Source organism: Papaver somniferum, chromosome 4 (assembly GCF_003573695.1).
Source record: "Papaver somniferum cultivar HN1 chromosome 4, ASM357369v1, whole genome shotgun sequence".
Taxonomy (NCBI): Eukaryota; Viridiplantae; Streptophyta; class Magnoliopsida; order Ranunculales; family Papaveraceae; genus Papaver; species Papaver somniferum.
This window is the reverse complement of record NC_039361.1, coordinates 112,911,144-112,936,560: the sequence shown is the minus strand read 5'-3', so window position 1 is coordinate 112,936,560 and position 25,417 is coordinate 112,911,144. Positions and strand designations below refer to the sequence as shown.

Here is a 25,417-nt window from a genome sequence, read left to right as displayed (position 1 = left end):
GGTAAGTTCTTTAACCAAGCTGGTAGAACTATCTTGACCCAAACATCGTTAGGTAGTATGGCCACTCACACTATGTTTGTTTTCTCGATGCCAAATGATTCCATCTCTATGTCTTGTCAATCTGGAGATTGACAGAAACAATGTAATTGTTTAGTTGAGTCTTAATAAATTTATCCTTTTCTATAAATAAAAAAATCTATTAGTGGGACAAAATTTAAAAATAAATAGGTCATCTATTTAGGGACGAAGGGAGTAAGAAATGGTGTCATCTTCCTCTAGCCGGGAATAAAAATCATGCCAGTAGTATGTATTTTTTATAATTTTGTCCATATCTGGTTTCACATTATTGAATGTCATTTCATTTATGCTTTTCCATATAGCCAAGAATAAATTAGTTCCCTATCTAAAATAATCGAAACCAATCAGCTTTCCCTAGCCATCCACTGATGCAGGTTTTAATAGACAAGTTTGGGTTAAGATCAGGACTGAAATTTATAGGGGAAGCAAATAACACAAACTTTGTATTGGGTATAAAAGAACAAATGATCCAAATTTTGAAGAGCATTTTTATAGAGCCTGCAATCTTGGTTAGATCCACGGACAAATCTTCCATAGGGGTGGCAGTGGGCGGACCTTTTTGGAGCAATCTCCAGTAGAAATATCTGAATTCTAGGGAAGGGGGTATGCATTTGACATTCCAAAAACGTTTCCAAGGAGTATGCTCTTCAAGAGAGTTTGGCATAGATGGTTGACTAGTCTTCAGGATTTTTTGAAATGATTATGTTGAGAAATCCCGATTGGGGTGTTGAGTCCATATAACCATATCTTGGTTATCATCTTAAGCATCAGGATTATATATGTTCAGCACTTGCGCAGCTATGATATTCTGTATAACCAAGTCCTTCACATATCTAATGCCAACTCTGTGATGATTTTCTTCTTAAAAAAATGATCATGGTTTTATGGAATCCATGGTTCTTTCTAAACCTCAATTGTTTCATCATTTCCTACTGTCCAACAACATCTTTTTCTCATATCCTCCTGACAGTTGAGCATTAACATTCTATATAGAAGAACAAGAGGTTGGTGTTTTACACTCCTAGAAAGATTGATGTCTCCGATATTTAGCCTCTATTTTTTAGACACATAAGAAATTTCCAAATATTTTTGAAAGACTGATGTCTCCGATAAGCGCGCTTTGTTGGGATCCTTTAGTGATCTAAATCCCATCCCTCCCTGCGATTTCCCCCCTCAAACTTCTCCCATTTGATGTAATATGTCTTTTGGTATCCTTCGAATGGAACCACCATAAATTCCTTATAACTCTTGTCAACTTGTTGATGACTTTATTAAGAACAAGTTCATTTCCATGTAATATGATGAAACTAGGCCTAAAACATGCTTTATCGTAGTTGCTCTGCATGCATGAGTCATGAAATTCCTCCTACCCTGCTATATTTTTCTCTTCAAATCTAAGCATTAGAAAGTCATACGAGTTCGTTATATACGCTGGTTTCAAAAAATCTTTATCAAGATACTTGTCGTCATTTTTCATTTTCTGCACTCCGAGTTTTGTTGCTACTTCATCTTGTTTCTGAGTAAGGACACCTTTAATGAATATAATCGAAGATTTTTGAATATTAGCATGTTGACCACTCCACCTTTCCTACTTGTTGAGAATGTGTTGGAGAGAATTTATAGTTTGGTTAATGAGCATTCCGAACATTAGTAAATCATCAGCAAATGCCCATCTATTCAATTTGTATCCATTGTAGGGGATGTAGTTTTCTATACTTTTCATAACCTAAAACAAACTGCGTGCAGAGGATAAATAGATACATTGAGATAGGACAACCTTGTCTCAATGCTCTCTCACTCACAAAGAAGCCTTCAGCGCCGCCATTGACTATAATTTAAAAAGAAGCAGAGGTGATACATTGCATTATCAGATTGTGACTCTTACCTAATACGCCAAATATTTTTGAGCAATAAATAAAAAATCTCCAACATACACTATCATATGTTTTACTAATATCGATTTTAAAAGCAAATGAACCTTTTATAGAATTACACTGATTCATGGAATGAAATAATTCTTCTGTAGCAGTGATGTTGTCCAAAATTAATCTACCAAGGATAAAGGCAGACTGGACTTTACCAAAAAAACTATCCAAGTATGGTTTTATTCTTTGAGTCCTGATTACAATATAGTAAAGTTCAATAGGCTTATGATCCGCGGGCATAGTAGGACACTTAACTCTTGGAATTAAGACAAGATTAGTGTGGTTCATACCTCTTATAATATTTCCATTCCCAACACATACTTTGATTTCTTTAGGAGCATCTTCTCCAATCAGTTCCCAACACCTCTTATAAAGTAATCGTGGCATCCTGTCTGGTCCTGGTGATTTCAACGAGCGCATCTTCTTTATGACATTCCAAATGTCTTTGTAGACGTAACAACGACTAGACTTTTGGTCACTTTCGATCAGGATGATGGCGCTGAATTGAATAGGTTCGGAAGGGACATCCAGTTCTTTACTCAAAAGTTTTGAAAAATGATTAACAAGATAAGCAGCAATGCTATTTTGATCAGAAACCCATTTGTTATTTGGAAGCTACTGTCACGTACCCATGGTGCCAGCAATGGCTTGAGCCGGTTCTAAACTAGTTTTTCTTTTAAAGTAAGGGCAATTTTGAGATAATTTTATTAGATGATTTTAGGTCTTTATATCCTTGACTTTTGTGTTTAGAGATTGTTGTAATAATAATTGTGGGTGTTCAGTTATACAGGTGAAGTACTTATACCAAATCATTATAAGACTTATTTTCATCAATCAAATTGTATGTGCTTTCAATTGAAAGTCTTAAGGCTTTGTTTAACAAGAAAATGTAGCTCAGCTACTATCATCATCATCATCTCACTCTTTTCATACCAGGGTAAAATTTGGAATCAGATTCCTTTTATGGAACCTGTATCATGTTTATCCCCGAAAAACCCACGGTCGAAGACCTTGCCGTCATTGTTCAGTAATACACAAAGAGTTCGAAGGATTTAGAAAATCGTTTTCAAAAATTAGATTATCAATTCGAAAAGGTTGAGGATGATCATGGGATGGATACATCTCGAATGGACTTTAACTTTGTCGTCCTCTATAAATTGTTTGGATTAGATACACCGACCTTTTATCTTCGCCTTCATCAACTACTCTACTAAATCCGGGTTTAACTTATGAGTCTCACACCGGTCTTGGTAATTATTCAGTGGGTTCCGAGATCTCGTCAAGGATATTTCTCGCAAAGAACCAGGTAAACTATTTATTTCATGAGACACTTTATTCAGGATTTACGTGTTATATTTAAATATGTTGCTCTTGATAATCATGTTGGTAGTTTTAATAAGCTATCTTAAACAACTATTTTGACCATTATTATGATCAGTTTAAGTACTTTAAAAGTTTTATTATTGCTAAAAACCAAAATATTCCTGAGAGTTTCTATACACTCAGTTGTATCAATGGATTGAAAGAAGAAACTCGTACAACTATGCAAATGTTTAAACCAAAAACTATTTATAAAGCTTTCTAGTTGGATCGAATGCAGCAAGCTACTGTAAATCACACTCCTAAACTAATAAAATCCATCCTTAGGCCTTTTTACCCCACACATCAAGCTGTTTCTCACCCACCTTCTTGTGACAAACCTTTTCACACGTCCATTATTACTCACCTTTTCACACCCACTAAACCTGATACTTCAAACCCCACCTATTAAAAAACTCACTCCCATGCAAATGAGGGTAGAAAGGACAAATGCCTATATCATAACTGTGATTAATTTAATAAACCTGGACATATGTATAAGTTTCAACAATTTTTCATGTTAATTGATGATCAGGAAGAGACAAGTGATACTACTGACTTGTCTACCGAAAAAGTACCTACAGATTCCCCCTCTAGTAGTGATACCACTACCACATGGAATTTCCTTGCATTCCTTGACATGAAATGTGTCCCATGACACTATCCTCATCTCTTGACACATCAACAAATTTCTTATCATGGTTTTGATTGATGCTGGCAATACTTATAGTTTCATTGATTCTCACATAACTAATAAAATTGGTCTTCATGTTTTTCATACTGGTCAAATGGTGGTTACAGTAGCAAATGGTGATAACACAATTAGCAAAAGAATGTGTCAGAATCTTCACTGGGAAATGCAGGGTGACCAACTTTTTGATGATTTGAGAGCTATACCACTTGGTGGTTGTGACATGGTGCCAGGAGATGATGGTCTACTCCAACTTGGGGATGTGCTATCCAATTTTTCTCATCTCAGAATTTTTTTATTGCACCAAGGAAGTAAGATCGCATTTCAGGGAAGTTCTTCTAAACCTTCTCTTAGTATTATTAGTGGGTCTTCTATTAAAAAGTTTCTCAGAAGTAAAGTTCCTGCTCTAATTTGTGAGTTTTTTGCCATCAAAACTACCCATGTTAGTTTTATTCCCCTCAAATATCTGTTGTACTGGATTATTTTGCTGAACCAACTACACTTCCTCCCTCCAAAGCTTTGGACCATAAAATCTCTTTCAAACCTAATTTAACTTTCACTTCAAAAATATCATATAGGTAAACTTACATTCACAAATCATTATTTAAAAAAATTGTATAGGATATGCTATCTGCAGGACTTATTCAAAATAGTAATATCCCTTTTGCTTCTCCTATACTTCTCGTCAGGAAAAAGATGCTTCCTGGAAATTTTATGTTGATTATAGGAAGTTAAATGACTAGACTATTAAGGATAAATTTCCCATTAGTTTGGTTGATGAATTGCATGGTGCAATTTTTTTTATAAAGTGGATTTGAGGTATGTTTATCACCAAATCATAGTTTGTGAACGAGATATCCCCAAACAACATTCAGAACTCATCTTGGTCATTATGAGTTTAGGGTGATGTTGTTTGGCCATACTGATGCACATGCCACCTTCCAAGATCTAATGAATGAAGTGTTTCAACCCTTTCTCAAGAAATTTATTCTTGTCTTTTTTGGTGATATCTTGGTGTACAGTTCATTTATTGAGGTGCATGTTCATCATTTTTTTCAGACCTTATCCTTGCTGAGACAACATTCATTGTTTTCCAAGAGGTCCAGGTGCTCTTTTGCTTTGGGTCATTTGTTTACTGTTGAAGGAGTGGTTGCAAATCCTAAGATTGTTGGCATGCAGACTTGGCCATAACCAAAGACCCTGAAGCAACTAAGAGGTTTCTTGGGTTTAAATGGTTAATGTGAAGATTCATTAAAGGTTTTGGTACCATTTGTGACCTATCACGTATATGCTCAAAAAAAATTCATTCAAGTGGAGTGAAGATGCACACTAAGCCTTTTCTACCTTTAAGACTACAATGACATCAATACCAGTTTTGGCATTACCTTAATTCTCTAAACAGTTTACTAAAGAAACTGATGCATGCTCCAGAGGAGTAGGAGTTGTTCTTGTTAGAGCATTGCTCGGTCAAACTCGCATGCGTTGCTATCTCAAGCATGTTTGTCAATGTTAGTGATAAAAATTATAAGCCTTGATTTCTATCCTATTTGTAGATGTCTCGGACTAGGACATAGATAGTATAGTTGAGCTTAAATCTCTCGACGTTCATCTCTTGAAGACGAAGAACTACTAAAGGGAGCTTGTGGAAATTCTTCGACAAAAGGTATGTGGAGGCTTGAACTTATCTATCACTTGAAAAGTCTATTTCTACTATCTCCTATATTGAGACATAAGTCGTGTTACGATATAGTTTTCTCTATATACATTTGAGATTTCGAACTGAGTATATCTCGCATACATATTTCTCGAAATATGTGTTGGTAAGCTTTCGCTTCGACCAAGTTCATCTTATATCATGAGAAAATTTCCGAGTAACATCTTACATGGTTTGTGCGCTAAAATCATTTGGTGTAAGACTTGGAAGGTTTCAATAATGATTATTTCAATATCTTGAAAATTGCTTTGATGCTAATAGTGTGTGAAAGCGGCTATTGACATTATAGAAGAATGTTTCAATGATTGAATAAAGAGTTGATGATGTAACCATCTTTGGATATAAGCATATATAGTGTGTTCGCACATTAGTATATAAGTCCATAAACCGGAAGCCAAGAGTATACATATGTGTGTATAAGAAATTGGTGAAGGAGACATGTTAAGTATGCGTACCCGTACGCATACTGGCGGAAGTTCTCGAACCGAGAATTTCTGCTGAGTTTGGTTTTGGAAAAACTCTTAATTAGTCACCTTAAGTATGCGTACCCATACGCATACTGGCGGAAGTTTTTGAACCGAAAATTTCTGCTGAGTTTGGAAACTTTACAAACTCAAAAACCGGTTGCTTAAGTACGCATATCCGTATGCATACTTAAGATGGTTACTTTGTCAAATCGGTCAAGTCCATGAACTTAAACATTTAAATCATAAGGAATGCAATCTTTGCAAACCGTGGCTATAATGTTCATGATTGATTCAAGTGAATCAAACCGATTTGTTTTCAATTGTGTTTTCTAAACAATTGAACAACTCTGAACTAGTTTCATTTGAGTCATTTGAACTAGTTATGGTTAAGATGAATAAGGTTGATATGAGAGTAATCATATGGCTAACCTCGGTTAACTATTTGTGAACCAACATGGTGTACATGTTTTGGTACGATTACGTAAACCTAAATGAGGGTACATTTCATTTGTGTGTAACAAGCTAAGTTCGATCTAACGGTTGAAAGATATTAGCTTGGTTGAATCAGTTTTTTCATCTAACAGTGAATATTGAATGCTTTGTTACCAAGGTAAATTGGATTGCAAACCCTGATTTAAAAACTATATAAAGGAGAACTCTATCAACTGGGAAACCTAATGCCCACACCTCTTGTGTGTTACTAGTTGCATAACTAGAGTCGATTCTCCTTTAACCTTAGGTTTCTTCTCGATACCCTGTAGGTTAACGACTTGAAGACTACATTGGGATTGTGAAGAAGACCCAACTATTATCTTTGTAGTTGCATGATCTAATCTTGCTGTTTCTAGTACAATTGAAATAATTGGCTCGGGATTTTATTTCTCCGATAGGCAAGATATAAAAGCAATCACAAGCAAACTTCGTCTCATCGTTTGTGATTCCACAATAACTTGTTTCGTTAGTCGATTAAGTTTATTGTGAGGTGATTGATAATACTAGGCTATTCTTTGGGAATATAAGTCCGGTTTATCAATTGGTTCATGTTCACCTTGATTTATCAAAAGACATAACAAAAACTCTTAGGTATTTTTGTGGGAGACAGGTTTATTCAATCCTATAGATGTTTCCGTGTGAGACAGATTTGTCTATCAAGTCTTCGACTTTGGGTCGTAGCAACTCTTTTTTGTGGGTGAGATCAACTAAGGGAATCAAGTGCGTAGTATCCTGTTGGGATCAGAGACGTAAGGAGCGCAATTGTACCTTGAATCATTTGAGATTGATTAGGGTTCAACTACAGTCCAGTCCGAAGTTAATTGGTAGTAGTCTAGTGTCTGTAGCAGATTAATACAGTGTGGTGTTCAATCTGGACTAGGTCTCGGGGTTTTTCTGCATTTGCGGTTTCCTCGTTAACAAAATTCTGGTGTCTGTGTTATTGCTTTTCCGCATTATATTTTGTTATATAATTGAAATATCACAGGTTGTGCGTTAAGATCAATCAATTAGAATATCTAACCTTTGATTGTTGATTTACATTGATTGACACTTGAACATTGGTCTTTAGTACCGTTCAAGTAACTCCTCTTATATTCAATCAGGCTCATAGATTTTTATTTGCTGATTGCGGATTGAATTAAGAGTTAGAGATATTAAACTCTTTGATATACTTTATTCTAGATTGAGTCTGAGTGTCCAGTTGATTATCTATAAAGTGTATTGGAGTAAGTCCTCTCAGATTGCCAAACGAATTATTGGGTGTGGTTGTTAGACCCCCGCATTTTCATTTGGTATCAGAGCAGGCAAACACATTAAAGACCTCGTAAGTTTGTGTTTGTAGAAATCTGTGTTCTGAGGACCTAAAAAGTATCTCTCAAATTAACGCATATTGATATGTCTTCCAAAGTTTCTGATCACACCAAAAATCCTGTTTTTACCTTAAAGAATAACTCCTTAGAAGATTCTTTCGAATCTCGAGGAAAAAACAAGATTTATGAGATCATGTCAGGATCAGAAATGGAACTCACCAGAACGTTAAAAAAATCTGCTGAAATCATTGATGTTCAATCTTCTAAAATCAAGAATCTTGAAGAAAAGAATGATCAGCTTATTGATGAAATTGAGAAAACTCTTGAAAGGGAACGTGAACTCTATTGCTTCAATGAATCTCTCTCTAACAGCATTGAAAAACTGGCTCAAGAAACTACTCTACAACGTGAAAAGATTAGTATGCTTGAAAATACTGTTAAGGAAGACTCAACTAGAGAAGAACGTCTAATCAAGGCTCATTCATCAGAAATAAACAGTTATCGTGTTGGAAAAGAGAAACTTGTTGCATCTGTTCGTTATACCCAAGAACAGTGTAACACCTTGAAAAAATAAACTCTGTTTTGATGAGTAAGTCATCTTCTACACCTTCTTCTGATTTTCACAAAGCTTTACCTAGTGAGAAGAAAAGTTCTTCCAAAGAATTTTCCTCTGTGAATCACTTGCAAAATTTGCATGTGACGGAATAAGTTAAGGGTCAAGACAGGCATATTTCTAATCCACGATGTTGTTCCTTCTGTGGGAAAAGGAATCACTATGCTCTTCATTGCTTTTCTAGAAAGAAGCAAATCTCACATCTTCGAAAGTTGTTTCTCTCTATTGTCAATATAGTAAGTCATCCGACATTCTCATTAGTGAATTTCCTTCCTACAAAAAACCAGAACTCTTATAAGGATGATCGCTCTTCTAGAAATCATCGCAGGATGCATGTTCCTCTGTTTGGTATAAACTCATGTGCCACTAATGAACATAGTTCCTGCACTTATAAGAATGTGTCTGGTAAGTCTATATCAAGAAAATGGAAATCCTCCAAATTTCTGGAACCGATTTTTAAAGGTCCTAGACTCAGTCCTCAGAAAAATCCTTCAGATGGACTTTTGAAAAGGTTTATGAAAAATTCCTCTGGAATACGTTATAATCGATGGAAAGAAGGAAATATACAAGTAAAACAGTCAAACAACTTGTACAAACCTTCTCCCATGTTTAGTAGTCAGGTTACTCTTCACTCCGTTACCTAACTCTAGGTAATCCCATCCTTGAATCTATCTTGAGAGGTACAAGAATGATGACTATGGGAGTCTCAATATTTGTTGTATATCTGTTGTGAGATGTTGTCAATCAATCTGAGTCATGCAAGCCTACTTCATGATACATACTCTAATTTTAATAATTATTGAGCAATATTGGCAAACGTTTTGTTTTCTTCTTAATAGGTTTTCGCTAAAGTCCATCCCTCTCTTGTGAACGGTCCGTGAACGTCCGTGTCCCACTCCAAGCTCATAGGGTTTCCTTTTTGAGAAGTGTTTTCTCTCTATCCCTATCAAAATTTACATGGAGAACCTAGCAAAATCTCAAGAGATTGTGCAGCTTGATATGGAGGAAGACACTCAAGGACGTGATTCGATTCAAGAGCTGGTTCAAAAGAAGATGCTTGCAAGAAAGGACCACAACTCCTGGATTGATCGTTCCATTAAGGATTTAACTCGTTTTCCAAACGATTCAAAGGTCGAGTTTGCAAATCTCCAGCTCTTAGATGGTCAGACCAAAATCCTTGCAAATCAAAATATTCTGATACGGAACCAGAAGAAACTTATCATGGACTGTGTCAAAGGTAGACAACTTGCTCGGGTGGTTGATCATAAAGTTAGTGTTCTAACTCATGAACATGGTGTGTCTACGATCATGAGGATAAAGGAAATCAGTGACACCTTCTATGATGGATTCATTGAAAGGTATGAGGTTCTCAATGAACTTTGATTTTATTGTCTAGTAAATCTTCTTTTTAGTTTTTAGAAGAATAACTAAGGTTTGGAATATCCATTATTGTGAGTACACATAGCTATGTCCAACGTTTTTCATCTTCATTGTTTTAGATTTATGTATTTAAATTCTAAAGTATTTTCGGAAGATGATTTTTGTAATTTTAATCTTTATGATTTTATATATTACAAATTGTTATGGGATATGTTGTTTACTTCCGTGAACCTGTGACTGTCCGATGCTTGTTCAAAAGTTATCTCTATTATGTCGATATGAATGTATTGATGGAAGATAGAATGAACTTTTGACATTACAAAATTTAAAGCCTTTTATGTCATGTTTTCATAAAAAGAAAGGATAAAACTTTTGTTTACAAGGATTAAGTCTATTATATGTCATTGTGCAAATAGTGATGAAAGATAGAATGAATCCTTGTTTATTCCACAGTATTTGGTCGACTTTCGATCCATAATCTTTGTGCATATACTGTGTTGTTCCATAAGGTTTCTTATGTTGATCACAATCTACTGAGTTGTTCATTCTTATCATTAACTTAGTTGTTGCTCCGTAAGGTTTCCTATGTCGAACATGATAACCTAAATTAATCATTCTCTTTTGGTTATTTTAGTTGTTGCTCCGTAAGTTCGCTTATGTCGAGCATGACCAATTAAATTGATCGCTTTTTGTGGTTAATTTGGTTGTGTAGTCCAATTGAATTAATCATGGGTTTTCTTGTGATTAATTTGGTTGTTATTTTTCGATTGAACTAACTATGGGTTCTCTTGTAGTTATTTCAATTGAATTTTTTGGATACAAATTCATGTTTTCATGTGATTTGGTTGTCCAAAGAAATCCTTCTTTTCTTGTGAAAGAAAGGTCGCCTTTGTTGTTCCTTTGGGGATGACATTTTATGGGGGAGAGTTCTTTTGAACTTGTGCTTAATTGCCAAATCTTTGTGGGGAGTGCGGTTGTGGAATTTTTAGGGGTTATCTTGTATCTTCATTAACTCCTTGATGAATGCATTTAGCTTCAGATTTATGATTGCATCTAAATTTTTTGGTATGTTAATACACCTTTTGGTCATGATGTATCTCCGTGGAAATTTCATTAGGATACCACTAATTTTCATACATTTGCCAAAAAAATTTGACAAAAAGGGAGAGAATTAATGTGTAGTTCACACTACAAATACATATGGTTTACGGATCATTATGTAAGGGGGAGTGGTTTTCATGTTGAGATATGTATTGACTAAGGAGGAGTGATGCATATCACCATAGTGTTATTGTCAAAGTTGTGATACAATTGAACTTTTATGTTGTGTAATAATACTATGACACTGTATAACAATGATTGAGAGAATTTTGTTTTCTCATTGTTATAGCTATGTATCTTCAACAACTGTGATGCTGAACATACAACCTTTAGGATCATGGAGTACTTGGAAGTGACGAAGATTTCGAGTCGCATTGAAGATGCCAAGGAGATCAAGCATGTGGATAAGAAGCTACATTTTTTTTATCTTTTTTGTAAACCATATTGATGTGATTTGTAGATAGTGGTAAAAGTGGTTCGATTCTCAGACTTGTAAAGGATATTAATTAGACTTAAATTCTAATATTAAAATAGAAAACTCACTAAAAATTATAGCAAACTCAATCAAAGTTGATATCAATATTAAAAGAACACTGAGGCTAATATTCCACTATTTTCCAAATTCAAAGTGATTTAATCCAATATTTATATTCATGCAATTTTCTTGTTCAATTTGATTCTTACTATTGCAACAAGTAGATTTTCTAAAGCAATAATTGTAAATACCAAGCATGAAGCATCAAGAGTCTATAAAATAAGCATACTCCATCAAAATAGATCACAATCACTCAAATAAAAATCATATTCAATAATAGTCCAAGGCAAATAATCATAATAATAATTGCAATAAATTAAATTAAATAGATTGTACTGCTTTTTGTTGGAAAAATAGCTTCCTATATCGCCTCAGCAATGGGGTTTAGCTCCTCATATCAAAAACAGGTTCAAAATAATAAATCATGGCTCAAAAGGTGGTTTTATTGAAGAGAATATATAAAACAGCAGATCTGCAACGATGTATAGATGTTACAGAAGTCACGTTACAGTTGGTGTTGCAATACTGAAGATATACTTTAATAATCAACTGTTACAGGATCAGAAATTTAAGAACCTAGAATACGACTGTCCTGCACAGCTTAATGTTCTTCAGCTGTTAAACAACGACATTGTTCTGCGACTGTTTCCCGTGCGTCAATGTTCTTCGCGTTCTTCCTCTTCAGCAGCAGCAGCAGAAACAGAGTTTGGTAAAGCTCTGATTTCTTCTTCTCTGGCTCTCCTTAGGTCCCCAAACTCTCGACACCCCTTCTATATGACCCAAACAATCTATTTATATCAAAAATACCGATTAAATCTCTCCCAAATCTTCCAAAATCTCTTTCCTTCTCTTCACGGCCAAGTTGCGGCAATTTCTTGTTTTAGAATTTCTACGCGTTTCTGAGCTTTCCTTTTTATTATAAACTCTTCCTTAGATAGATACAAATCTTTGGGAATATTTACAGCACTTTAATCTCTCTAAAATTCCCTAAAACAGGTCACACACGTGAGTTTCCATATTTTTTGTTGTGATAAAAATCCGTCGATTGAGCCCAGTCTAATCGATTTCAACACCCATATCAGATTCCTAGACCCATAAGGAGTCTATCCTATGAAAATCAGAGGTTTAATCGACCTCAAACTCCTCCAAATCAGGAACCCTAAATTTGCCAGAACTGTATCTACTTTCCCGCCAAAACTTGGTTTTTGAAATGTTGAAGATGGTTGCCCCTTATCCAGGGTAGGGGTGCGATTAGCAGCTGCCTGGAAATGGGATGCCCCTTAGTAATTAGGTTACCCCTTATCCAAAGTGAGAGTCTGAATAGCAAATGTCCTCCGGGTGCTTTCCGACAAATTTTCGAGCCAATTTTTTCCAAAAATGTTTATTGGCCAAAAATACCTACAAATAAATAAAACACCATAATAAGTACAAAAATGAGCCCTAATAATATATAGAATCGAGGCAAATCGGACACAAAAATGTGTCTATCAAATACCCCCAAACCTATTATTGTTCTAGTCCTCGAGCAAAACTAAAATAAGCAATAAAATCCTAACTCACTGTCGCAGGCATCGTCGATTGCATTTAGCGTATGCAATAAGCCTTTAAACCCCTAGGTGTCCCTAGTGGCGGAGTGTTGTCTCCGGAGGGCTTACCAGAGGTATACCCACAAAACCTTTATACTCCAGAACCTAGCTATCTACACAGAACCTTGGAAGGCACTAAAGTATCTCCTTGGTTGGCATACTTATTGACTACAGGAGGAAGTACCCTGATGCGAAATTCCAATTGTTGTACACGAGTTTGCACTCAAGCATACTAAAATTCATATATAAGTGACAGAGCTCTACTCAGATAGTTGCATTATGGACATCAATATCCGGAGTCGAAACTAATCACATAGATAGATCAAGAAGATGGGTATAGAGAAAAACATAGATGGTTTTGATGTTTACTAGGTGAACGGTGTTTCTCATATCTGTCTGAAGGCCTCCGCAAAAATGAACCTATCCTAATGGATTGAGATACCGGTCTGACTAATATCAACACACTGGCATATACAAGGGTACCAGTGGTCGATAATCCTAACTCTAGGTCAACACAACTGGCATATACAAGGGTTCCAGTGGTCGACTTTATTGAATTTATTCCAGTGAGCCCCACCTAATCACTTAGAGAAACATAGTTTAAAAACAAAACAAAATAAAAACAGAAGTGAAAAGGACTCAACGAGATATGGTGAAACTATCATGTTATTTCTAACACCTGAGCTATGTGCTTTTATGAATAGACTCTTTAGATGTTGCCAACTAGTCAGATTGGTTCCTCAACTCCTACAACCAAAATGCTTCCATCCACTTAGATTGGTTAGTGCCATCCTTAATAGGGATAAATTTCTAGGCTCTGGACTTTATTTATTGCAACGAAAAGGTAACAAAAAGTTCTACCCCACCCCCAAACTTAAATCTAACATTGTCCTCAATGTTTCTAATCAAAGAACAACATCAACAATATAAGTAACATGAAGAAATATTAAAGAGAGAAGTCGGAAAGATAGTACCTGGGTGAAGTGTAACCAAAAACCTACAAAAATATTATACAACATACAAAATCGCCTCGATGGTCAATCAAGGTAAACAGGGTCCTCCAGAGGGACCTCCTCAACATCACCTGTAGGAAAAGGCTCTAAAAAGGGCTTCAATCTCTGACCGTTAACTTTCGAAGAACTACTACCATCTGGTGTCTCAATCTCAACAACGCCATGAGCAAAAACAATACGGACCACAAAAGGACCGGTCCACCGAGAACGTAACTTCACGGGGAACATATGCAAACGAGTGTCATACAGAAGAACTTTTTGACCTGGAGAAAATGACTTTCGTAAAATAGTCCTATCATGCACAAGTTTCATTTTGTTCTTATACTCCTTAGCACTATCGTATGCATCTCTACGAATCTCGTCCAACTCATTGAGATGGAGCTTTCTTTGAGCTCCTTCCTTGTCAAGTGAAAAGTGCTGTTCTTAATAGCCCAATAGGCTCGATGCTCTAACTCAACAGGCAGGTGACATGCCTTTCCAAACACTAAACGATAAGGTGACATTCCATTGGGTGTCTTAAACGCAGTACGGTAAGCCCATAAGGCATCAGTAAGTCTCGACGACCAGTCTTTCCTATTTGGATTAACTGTTTTCTCTAGAAAACGTTTAATTTCCCTATTGGAAACCTCTACCTGACCACTAGTCTGAGGGTGATATGGGGTTGCTACTTTATGGGTAATACCGTATTGTTTCATTAAAAGAGCAAACGGTCTATTACAAAAGTGTGAACCTCCATCACTAATTATAGCTCGCGGCGTACCAAAACGTGTAAGTATATTCTCTTTCAAAAACTGGACTACGACCCTGTGGTCATTCGTTTTACACGGAACCGCCTCAACCCACTTAGACACATAGTCTACAGCGACAAGTATGTAAAAATAACCAAACGAAATAGGAAATGGACCCATAAAATCAATGCCCCACACATCAAAGACCTCAATCACTAAAATAGGGTTCAAAGGCATCATATTTCTACGGGAAATGGTTCCTAACTTCTGGCAACGCTCACAAGAAACACAATGACTATGGGAATCTTTAAACAACGAAGGCCAGTAAAATCCATACTGCAAAATCTTAGTAGAAGTCTTCTTAGCACTAAAATGACCCCCACATGCATGTTCATGACAAAAGGAGATAATACTAGACTGGTCACTCTCAGATACACATCTCCTAATAATCTGTCCCGGACAATACTTAAACAGATAAGGATCGTCCCAAAAGAAATGCTTAACCTCGGCTAAAAACCTAGAACGATCTTGCTTACCCCAATGTTGAGGGGTATGACCAATAACAAGATAATTCACTATATTTGCATACCAAGGTGATTGGGAAACAGAGAACAATTGTTCATCAAGAAAGCTATCCCTTATAGGAAGGGAATCACTAGGGGAAATAATAACTAGCCTAGACAAGTGGTCTGCTACTACATTTTCTGCACCCTTTTTGTCTCTAATGTCTGGGTAAAATTCCTGTAACAATAGGATCCATCTAATCAATCTAGGTTTGGTATCCTTCTTAGATAAAAGGTATTTCAAAGCAGCACGATTTGTATGGATTATGATTTTACAACCTAATAGGTAGGACCTAAACTTATCCAAGGCAAACACGATGGCTAAAAGTTTCTTCTCGGTAGTTGTGTAGTTCATTTGAGCATCATTCAGAGTTTTGCTAGCATAATAAATTAATGAAGTAATTTGTTTTCTCGTTGTCCTAAAACGACGCCTATAGCATAATCTGAAGAATCACACATAATATCAAAGGGTAGGTCCCAGTTAGGTGCCTGGATTATCGGGGAAGTAGTGAGTAAAGTTTTAAGCTTCTCAAAAGCCTCTAAACAAGCATCATCAAAGACAAACTTAAGATCTTTTGCAAGCAAATTGCAAAGAGGTCTAGAAATCAAGCTAAAATCCTTAATGAATCGACGGTAAAAACCTGCATGCCCTAGGAATGACCTAATATCTTTTACGGTTTTTGGGACCTGTAAAGTCTTAATAAGATCAACTTTGGCTTTGTCTACCTCTATACCCTTTGAAGAGACGATGTGTCCTAACACAATTCCTGATTTAACCATGAAATGGCATTTTTCCCAATTAAGCACTAAACTTTTTTCCTTACACCTAGTCAACACTAATGTCAAATGATGCAAGCACTCATCGAAAGATGAACCAAACACTGAAAAATCATCCATAAAGACCTCTAAGAACCGTTCTACCATATCAGAAAATATGCTCATCATACAACACTGAAAAGTTGCAGGGGAATTACATAGCCTGAAAGGCATGCGTCTATACGCAAAGGTACCAAAGGGACAGGTAAAAGTGGTTTTCTCTTGGTCTTCTGGGGCAATAACGATCTGATTATAACCATAGTAGCCATCTAAGAAGCAATAGTGACTATGTCCAGCTAATCGCTCTAGCATTTGGTCGATAAAAGGAAGGGGAAAGTGATCCTTCCTTGTGACCTTGTTCAATTTCCTATAGTCAATACACACACGCCATCCCGTGGTCACTCGGGTTGGGATTAATTCATTATTATCATTCTGGACTACAGTGATACCTGATTTCTTGGGGACAACCTGAATAGGGCTGACCCACTTACTGTCTGAAATTGGGTAAATAATACCCACACCTAACAACTTAAGCACCTCTTTTCGAACTACCTCTTTCATGTTAGGGTTCAGTCGACGTTGCATCTCCCTAGAAGGTTTGGAGTCTTCCTCTAAATGAATCTGATGCATACACACAGTAGGACTTATACCCTTAATGTCTGCTATAGTCCACCCTAAAGCTTCCTTATTGTCTTGAAGTACATTTACTAGCCTACTTTCCTGATCACTATCCAAATTGGAAGCTACAATCACAGGTAAAGTCTCAGATGGGCCTAAAAACACATACTTTAGAGTATCGGGTAGTGGTAGTGGTTTAAGGTCCAACTTTGGGGGCTCTTCTAAAGAAGGAATTAGGGTAGTCTCAGAAACTGGTAACGGTTCGAACCTAGCTTTCCATCTATCAGTGTCTAACACAGGGGTAGAATCTAATAGAGCATTCACCTGTTCAATAGTGCTATCGTCGTCAAAATCTAAACCAAAATGGGATAGACAACTTTCTAATGGGTCTTCAGACAAGATGTTTGGTAATGACTCCTGAACTAAGGCTTCTATCATGTTCACCTCCTCAACACATGTGTCATCTAGCTCATGAGGTTGCTTACTGACATTAAAAATGTTCATCTCCATAGTCATATTACCAAAAGATAAACTCATCACACCATTTCGACAGTTAATGATCGCATTAGACGTAGCTAAAAATGGGCGACCTAAAATCACAGGTATCTGGTTCTCTGGGTCAGGGACAGGTTGGGTATCTAGGACCACGAAATCCACTGGATAAATAAACTTGTCGACCTCAATAAGAACATCCTCGATAACACCTCGAGGGATTTTAACAGACCTATCAGCTAACTGCAGTGTCATCTGAGTAGGTTTCATTTCACCAAGTCCTAGCTGTAAGTATACATGGAATGGCAGTAAGTTCACACTGGCTCCTAAGTCAAGTAAAGCTTTTTCTACCCGGAAGTTACCTATTGTGCAAGCAATGGTAGGAGAACCTGGGTCTTTGTACTTTGGAGTTGTGGTGTTCTGAATGATTGAACTTACGTGACTAGCTAAAAAGGCTTTCTTATGGACGCTAAGTTTTCGCTTTCGCGTACACATCCTTAAGGAACTTGGCATAAGCAGGAATTTGCCTAATTGCATCTAATAAGGGAAGGTTTATGGTAACTTGCTTAAAAACCTCCACTATGTCATTAAAGTTCGATTCCTTCTTTGTTGGTACTAATAGCTGAGGAAATGGGGCTCTAGGCCTAAAATCAGACCTTTCAGGAACCGAATTCACATCATCAGAAACTTTATCAGTCTCTTCAGCTACTGGTCCTGAGAGGTGAGATCCTGAGGGGTGAACTACAGTATGTTCACTATCGGGCATGGTTACCTTATTGTCTACAACTCTACCACTTCTAAGGGTTCTAAACATTCAATTGATTCGATGGTTTTGCACCTAATTCATGAACTCCTCTAGGGTTGGGTTGTGTTTGACTAGGAAACTTACCTTTTTCTCTCAAAGAATCACTTATCAGACCAACCTGGGTTTTTAACTCGGAAATAGCCTGACTATTTTCTTGTCCTATCCTGTTACTAGCTTGTAGACTTGTTCTACGGATAACTGGAATTTTGCAGTTTGCTGAGTTAACAAGGCGAGAGATTCCTCTAAACTTAGGATTTTCTTATCTGACTGATTCTGAAACTGAGCTAGTCCTGAAGGATTCTTAGTATAGCCAAAACCTGGGGGAGCATTAGAATTACTAAACTGACCTTGACTTTGGCCCTTAGACCACGAAAGGTTCGGATGGTTTCTCCAACCAGGATTATAGGTTTCTGAATATGGGTCAATCTTTTGACGGTTATCAAATCTAGTGTTATTATAAAGAGCATTGGCTGCTCTTCAATATTCTGGCCTTCCCAAAAAGGCTCCACTCTACCACTAGTCTGGCCCACTTCTAAGGCTTCTAACCTTTTTGCTATAGCAGCAATTTTGGCATCTGATTCATAGCCTCCTTCTACCCTATTAACGTTTCCTCTACTTAAAAGAATTGTTTTCTGGGGTGCCCTACTATTTTCCCATTGCTGGGTTTTTTCGGCGATTTCATTAAAAAATTCCATCGCCGCATCAACAGTTTGGTTTTCAAATCCACCAGTGCATAGAGACTCAACCATGGTCGTTGTGGAATAATCTAAACCCTCATAAAGGATCTGAACTAGCCTAACCTTTTCTAAACCATGATGAGGACACTGGGATAATAAATCATTGAACCTTTCCAAATACCTATATAAAGATTCTCCCTCTTGTTGTGAAAATGTGCATATTTGCGTCCTAATAGACGATGTTTTGTGCCTAGGGAAAAACTTATTGAAAAAGGCAGATGTAAGTTGTTCATATGTCTCAATTGACTCGGAGTCCAAACTATACAGCCACGACTTGGCCTTATCTTTCAGGGAAAATGGGAATAACCTAAGTTTCAAAGCATCATCATCTAAGCCTCTAATTCTTAGAGTACTACAAATTTCCTCAAAATCCCTAACATGGTAATAAGGGTTTTCATTTTCTTTCCCTAAAAAGATTGGGAGCATCTGTAAGGTCCCAGGTTTCAGTTCATAGGGTGCCTCCGTTTCAGCTAACTTAATACACGAAGGACGGGTAGTCCTAGTTGGATTCAACAAAGCTTTCAAAGTTGCCATTTCTGGCGCTATCGGAGCAATGGATTCTCTCCTCAGTCAAAGACGTTCAAAAACAGACTCTTCAAAAGTCGGACTTTCTAGATTAAGGTAATCGAGACGCTTCGAACTACTAGGTTTCTCTTTAACAAATCTACCTAGTGCGTCTCTTTTACGTTCAGGCATACAATAGAATTTTCTAAATTGGAAGGGTAAGCAAACACAGATCAAGGCCGACTCAACCAAATCAAACCTATTGATTTCTAGCAAACAAAAAAGCATGATGGCTCCACTTAGATTGTTTCTAGACCAGCTTCTAATCCTTCGAACGGGAATTCGTTACAATTTAAGGAAAAAAAATAAAATAAAAATATATCTAAAACCCTAAAAACAAGTCCGCGGTCGGCGGCGCCAAAAATTGATGTGATTTGTAGACAGTGGTTAAAAGTGGTTCGACTCTCAGACTTGTGAAGGATATTAATTAGACTTAAATTCTAATATTAAAATAGAAAACTCACTAAAAATTATAGCAAACTCAATCAAAGTTGATATCAATATTAAAAGAACACTGGGGATAAGATTCCACTATTTTCCAAATTCAAAGTGATTTAATCCATATTATATTCATGCAATTTCTTGTTCAATTTGATTCTTATATTGCAACAAGTAGATTTTCTAAAGCAATAATTGTAAATACAGCATGAAGCATCAGAGTCTATAACATAAGCATACTCCATCAAATAGATCACAATCACTCAAATAAAAATATATTCAATATAGTCCAAGGCAAATAATCATAATAATAATTGCAATAATTAAAATTAAATAGATTGTACTGCTTTTTGTTGGAAAAATAGCTTCCTATATCGCCTCAGCAATGGGGTTTAGCTCCTCATATCAAAAACAGGTTCAAAATAATAAATCATGGCTCAAAGGTGGTTTATTGAAGAGAATATATAAAACAGCAGATCTGCAACGATGTATAGATGTTACAGAAGTCACGTTACAGTTGGTGTTGCAATACTGAAGATATACTTTAATAATCACTGTTACAGGATCAGAAATTTAAGAACCTAGAATACGACTGTCCTGCACAGCTTAATGTTCTTCAGCTGTTAAACAACGACATTGTTCTGCGACTGTTTCCCCCGTGCGTCAATGTTCTTCGCGTTCTTCCTCTTCAGCACAGCAGCAAAACAGAGTTTGGTAAAGCTCTGATTTTTCTTCTCTGGCTCTCCTTAGGTCCCCAAACTCTCGACACCCCTTCTATATGACCCAAACAATCTATTTATATCAAAAATACCGATTAAATCTCTCCCAAATCTTCCAAAATCTCTTTCCTTCTCTTCACGGCCAAGTTGCGGCAATTTCTTGTTTTAGAATTTCTACGCGTTTCTGAGCTTTCCTTTTTATTATAAACTCTTCCTTAGATAGATACAAATCTTTGGGAATATTTACAGCACTTTAATCTCTCTAAAATTCCCTAAAACAGGTCACACACGTGAGTTTCCATATTTTTTGTTGTGATAAAAATCCGTCGATTGAGCCCAGTCTAATCGATTTCAACACCCATATCAGATTCCTAGACCCATAAGGAGTCTATCCTATGAAAATCAGAGGTTTAATCGACCTCAAACTCCTCCAAATCAGGAACCCTAAATTTGCCAGAACTGTATCTACTTTCCCGCCAAAACTTGGTTTTTGAAATGTTGAAGATGGTTGCCCCTTATCCAGGGTAGGGGTGCGATTAGCAGCTGCCTGGAAATGGGATGCCCCTTAGTAATTAGGTTACCCCTTATCCAAAGTGAGAGTCTGAATAGCAAATGTCCTCCGGTGCTTTCCGACAAATTTTCGAGCCAATTTTTCCAAAAATGTTTATTGGCCAAAAATACCTACAAATAAATAAAACACCATAATAAGTACAAAAATGAGCCCTAATAATATAGAATCGAGGCAAATCGGACACAAAAATGTGTCTATCAAATACCCCCAAACCTATTATTGTTCTAGTCCTCGAGCAAAACTAAAATAAGCAATAAAATCCTAACTCACTGTCGCAGGCATCGTCGATTGCATTTAGCGTATGCAATAAGCCTTTAAACCCCTAGGTGTCCCTAGTGGCGGAGTGTTGTCTCCGGAGGGCTTACCAGAGGTATACCCACAAAACCTTTATACTCCAGAACCTAGCTATCTACACAGAACCTTGGAAGGCACTAAAGTATCTCCTTGGTTGGCATACTTATTGACTACAGGAGGAAGTACCTGATGCGAAATTCCAATTGTTGTACACGAGTTTGCACTCAAGCATACTAAAATTCATAATAAGTGACAGAGCTCTACTCAGATAGTTGCATTATGGACATCAATATCCGGAGTCGAAACTAATCACATAGATAGATCAAGAAGATGGGTATAGAGAAAAACATAGATGGTTTTGATGTTTACTAGGTGAACGGTGTTTCTCATATCTGTCTGAAGGCCTCCGCAAAAATGAACCTATCCTAATGGATTGAGATACCGGTCTGACTAATATCAACACACTGGCATATACAAGGGTACCAGTGGTCGATAATCCTAACTCTAGGTCAACACAACTGGCATATACAAGGGTTCCAGTGGTCGACTTTATTGAATTTATTCCAGTGAGCCCCACCTAATCACTTAGAGAAACATAGTTTAAAAACAAAACAAAATAAAAACAGAAGTGAAAAGGACTCAACGAGATATGGTGAAACTATCATGTTATTTCTAACACCTGAGCTATGTGCTTTTATGAATAGACTCTTTAGATGTTGCCAACTAGTCAGATTGGTTCCTCAACTCCTACAACCAAAATGCTTCCATCCACTTAGATTGGTTAGTGCCATCCTTAATAGGGATAAATTTCTAGGCTCTGGACTTTATTTATTGCAACGAAAAGGTAACAAAAGTTCTACCCCACCCCCAAACTTAAATCTAACATTGTCCTCAATGTTTCTAATCAAAGAACAACATCAACAATATAAGTAACATGAAGAAATATTAAAGAGAGAAGTCGGAAAGATAGTACCTGGGTGAAGTGTAACCAAAAACCTACAAAAATATTATACAACATACAAATCGCCTCGATGGTCAATCAAGGTAAACAGGGTCCTCCAGAGGGACCTCCTCAACATCACCTGTAGGAAAAGGCTCTAAAAGGGCTTCAATCGCTGACCGTTAACTTTCGAAGAACTACTACCATCTGGTGTCTCAATCTCAACAACGCCATGAGCAAAAACAATACGGACCACAAAAGGACCGGTCCACCGAGAACGTAACTTCACGGGGAACATCAAACGAGTGTCATACAGAAGAACTTTTGACCTGGAGAAAATGACTTTCGTAAAATAGTCCTATCATGCACAAGTTTCATTTTGTTCTTATACTCCTTAGCACTATCGTATGCATCTCTACGAATCTCGTCCAACTCATTGAGATGGAGCTTTCTTTGAGCTCCTTCCTTGTCAAGTGAAAAGTGCTGTTCTTAATAGCCCAATAGGCTCGATGCTCTAACTCAACAGGCAGGTGACATGCCTTTCCAAACACTAACGATAAGGTGACATTCCATTGGGTGTCTTAAACGCAGTACGGTAAGCCCATAAGGCATCAGTAAGCCTCGACGACCAGTCTTTCCTATTTGGATTAACTGTTTTCTCTAGAATACGTTTAATTTCCCTATTGGAAACCTCTACCTGACCACTAGTCTGAGGGTGATATGGGGTTGCTACTTTATGGGTAATACCGTATTGTTTCATTAAAAGAGCAAACGGTCTATTACAAAAGTGTGAACCTCCATCACTAATTATAGCTCGCGGCGTACCAAAACGTGTAAGTATATTCTCTTTCAAAAACTGGACTACGACCCTGTGGTCATTCGTTTTACACGGAACCGCCTCAACCCACTTAGACACATAGTCTACAGCGACAAGTATGTAAAGATAACCAAACGAAATAGGAAATGGACCCATAAAATCAATGCCCCACACATCAAAGACCTCAATCACTAAAATAGGGTTCAAAGGCATCATATTTCTACGGGAAATGGTTCCTAACTTCTGGCAACGCTCACAAGAAACACAATGACTATGGGAATCTTTAAACAACGAAGGCCAGTAAAATCCACACTGCAAAATCTTAGCAGCAGTCTTCTTAGCACTAAAATGACCCCCACATGCATGTTCATGACAAAAGGAGATAATACTAGACTGGTCACTCTCAGATACACATCTCCTAATAATCTGGTCCGGACAATACTTAAACAGATAAGGATCGTCCCAAAAGAAATGCTTAACCTCGGCTAAAAACCTAGAACGATCTTGCTTACCCCAATGTTGAGGGGTTCGACCAGTAACAAGATAATTCACTATATTTGCATACCAAGGTGATTGGGAAACAGAGAACAATTGTTCATCAGGAAAGCTATCCCTTATAGGAAGGGAATCACTAGGGGAACTAACAACTAGCCTAGACAAGTGGTCTGCTACTACATTTTCTGCACCCTTTTTGTCTCTAATGTCTGGGGAAAATTCCTGTAACAATAGGATCCATCTAATCAATCTAGGTTTGGTATCCTTCTTAGATAAAAGGTATTTCAAAGCAGCATGATCTGTATAGATTATGATCTTAGAACCTAATAGGTAGGACCTAAACTTATCCAAGGCAAACACGATGGCTAAAAGTTCCTTCTCGGTAGTTGTGTAGTTCATTTGGGCATCATTCAGAGTTTTGCTAGCATAATAAATCACATGAAGTAATTTGTTTTCTCGTTGTCCTAAAACGACGCCTATAGCATAATCTGAAGAATCACACATAATCTCAAAGGGTAGGTTCCAGTTAGGTGCCTGGACTATCGGGGCAGTAGTGAGTAAAGTTTTAAGCTTCTCAAAAGCCTCTAAACAAGCATCAAAGACAAACTTAACATCTTTTGCAAGCAAATTGCAAAGAGGTCTAGAAATCAAGCTAAAATCCTTAATGAATCGACGGTAAAAACCTGCATGCCCTAGGAATGACCTAATATCTTTTACGGTTTTTGGGACCTGTAAAGTCTTAATAAGGTCAACTTTGGCTTTGTCTACCTCTATACCCTTTGAAGAGACGATGTGCCCTAAACAATTCCTGATTTAACCATGAAATGGCATTTTTCCCAATTAAGCACTAAATTTTTTTCCTTACACCTAGTCAACACTAATGTCAAATGATGCAAGCACTCATCGAAAGATGAACCAAACACTGAAAAATCATCCATAAAGACCTCTAAGAACCGTTCTACCATATCAGAAAATATGCTCATCATACAACGCTGAAAAGTTGCAGGGGCATTACATAGCCCGAAAGGCATGCGTCTATACGCAAAGGTACCAAAGGGACAGGTAAAAGTGGTTTTCTCTTGGTCTTCTGGGGCAATAACGATCTGATTATAACCGGAGTAGCCATCTAAGAAGCAATAGTGACTATGTCCAGCTAATCGCTCTAGCATTTGGTCGATAAAAGGAAGGGAAAGTGATCCTTCCTTGTGACCTTGTTCAATTTCCTATAGTCAATACACACACGCCATCCCGTGGTCACTCGGGTTGGGATTAATTCATTATTATCATTCTGGACTACAGTGATACCTGATTTCTTGGGGACAACCTGAACAGGGCTGACCCACTTACTGTCTGAAATTGGGTAAATAATACCCGCATCTAACAACTTAAGCACCTCTTTTCGAACTACCTCTTTCATGTTAGGGTTCAGTCGACGTTGCATCTCCCTAGAAGGTTTGGAGTCTTCCTCTAAATGAATCTGATGCATACACACAGTAGGACTTATACCCTTAATGTCTGCTATAGTCCACCCTAAAGCTTCCTTATTGTCTTGAAGT

General features: G+C 37.1%; 1 pseudogene; it reads left to right on the top strand.

Moving 5' to 3' along the window:
- Positions 1–19,093: 19,093 nt before the first annotated feature.
- On the top strand, positions 19,094–19,193 carry LOC113276765 (annotated as a pseudogene).
- The last annotated feature ends 6,224 nt before the right edge of the window (positions 19,194–25,417 follow it).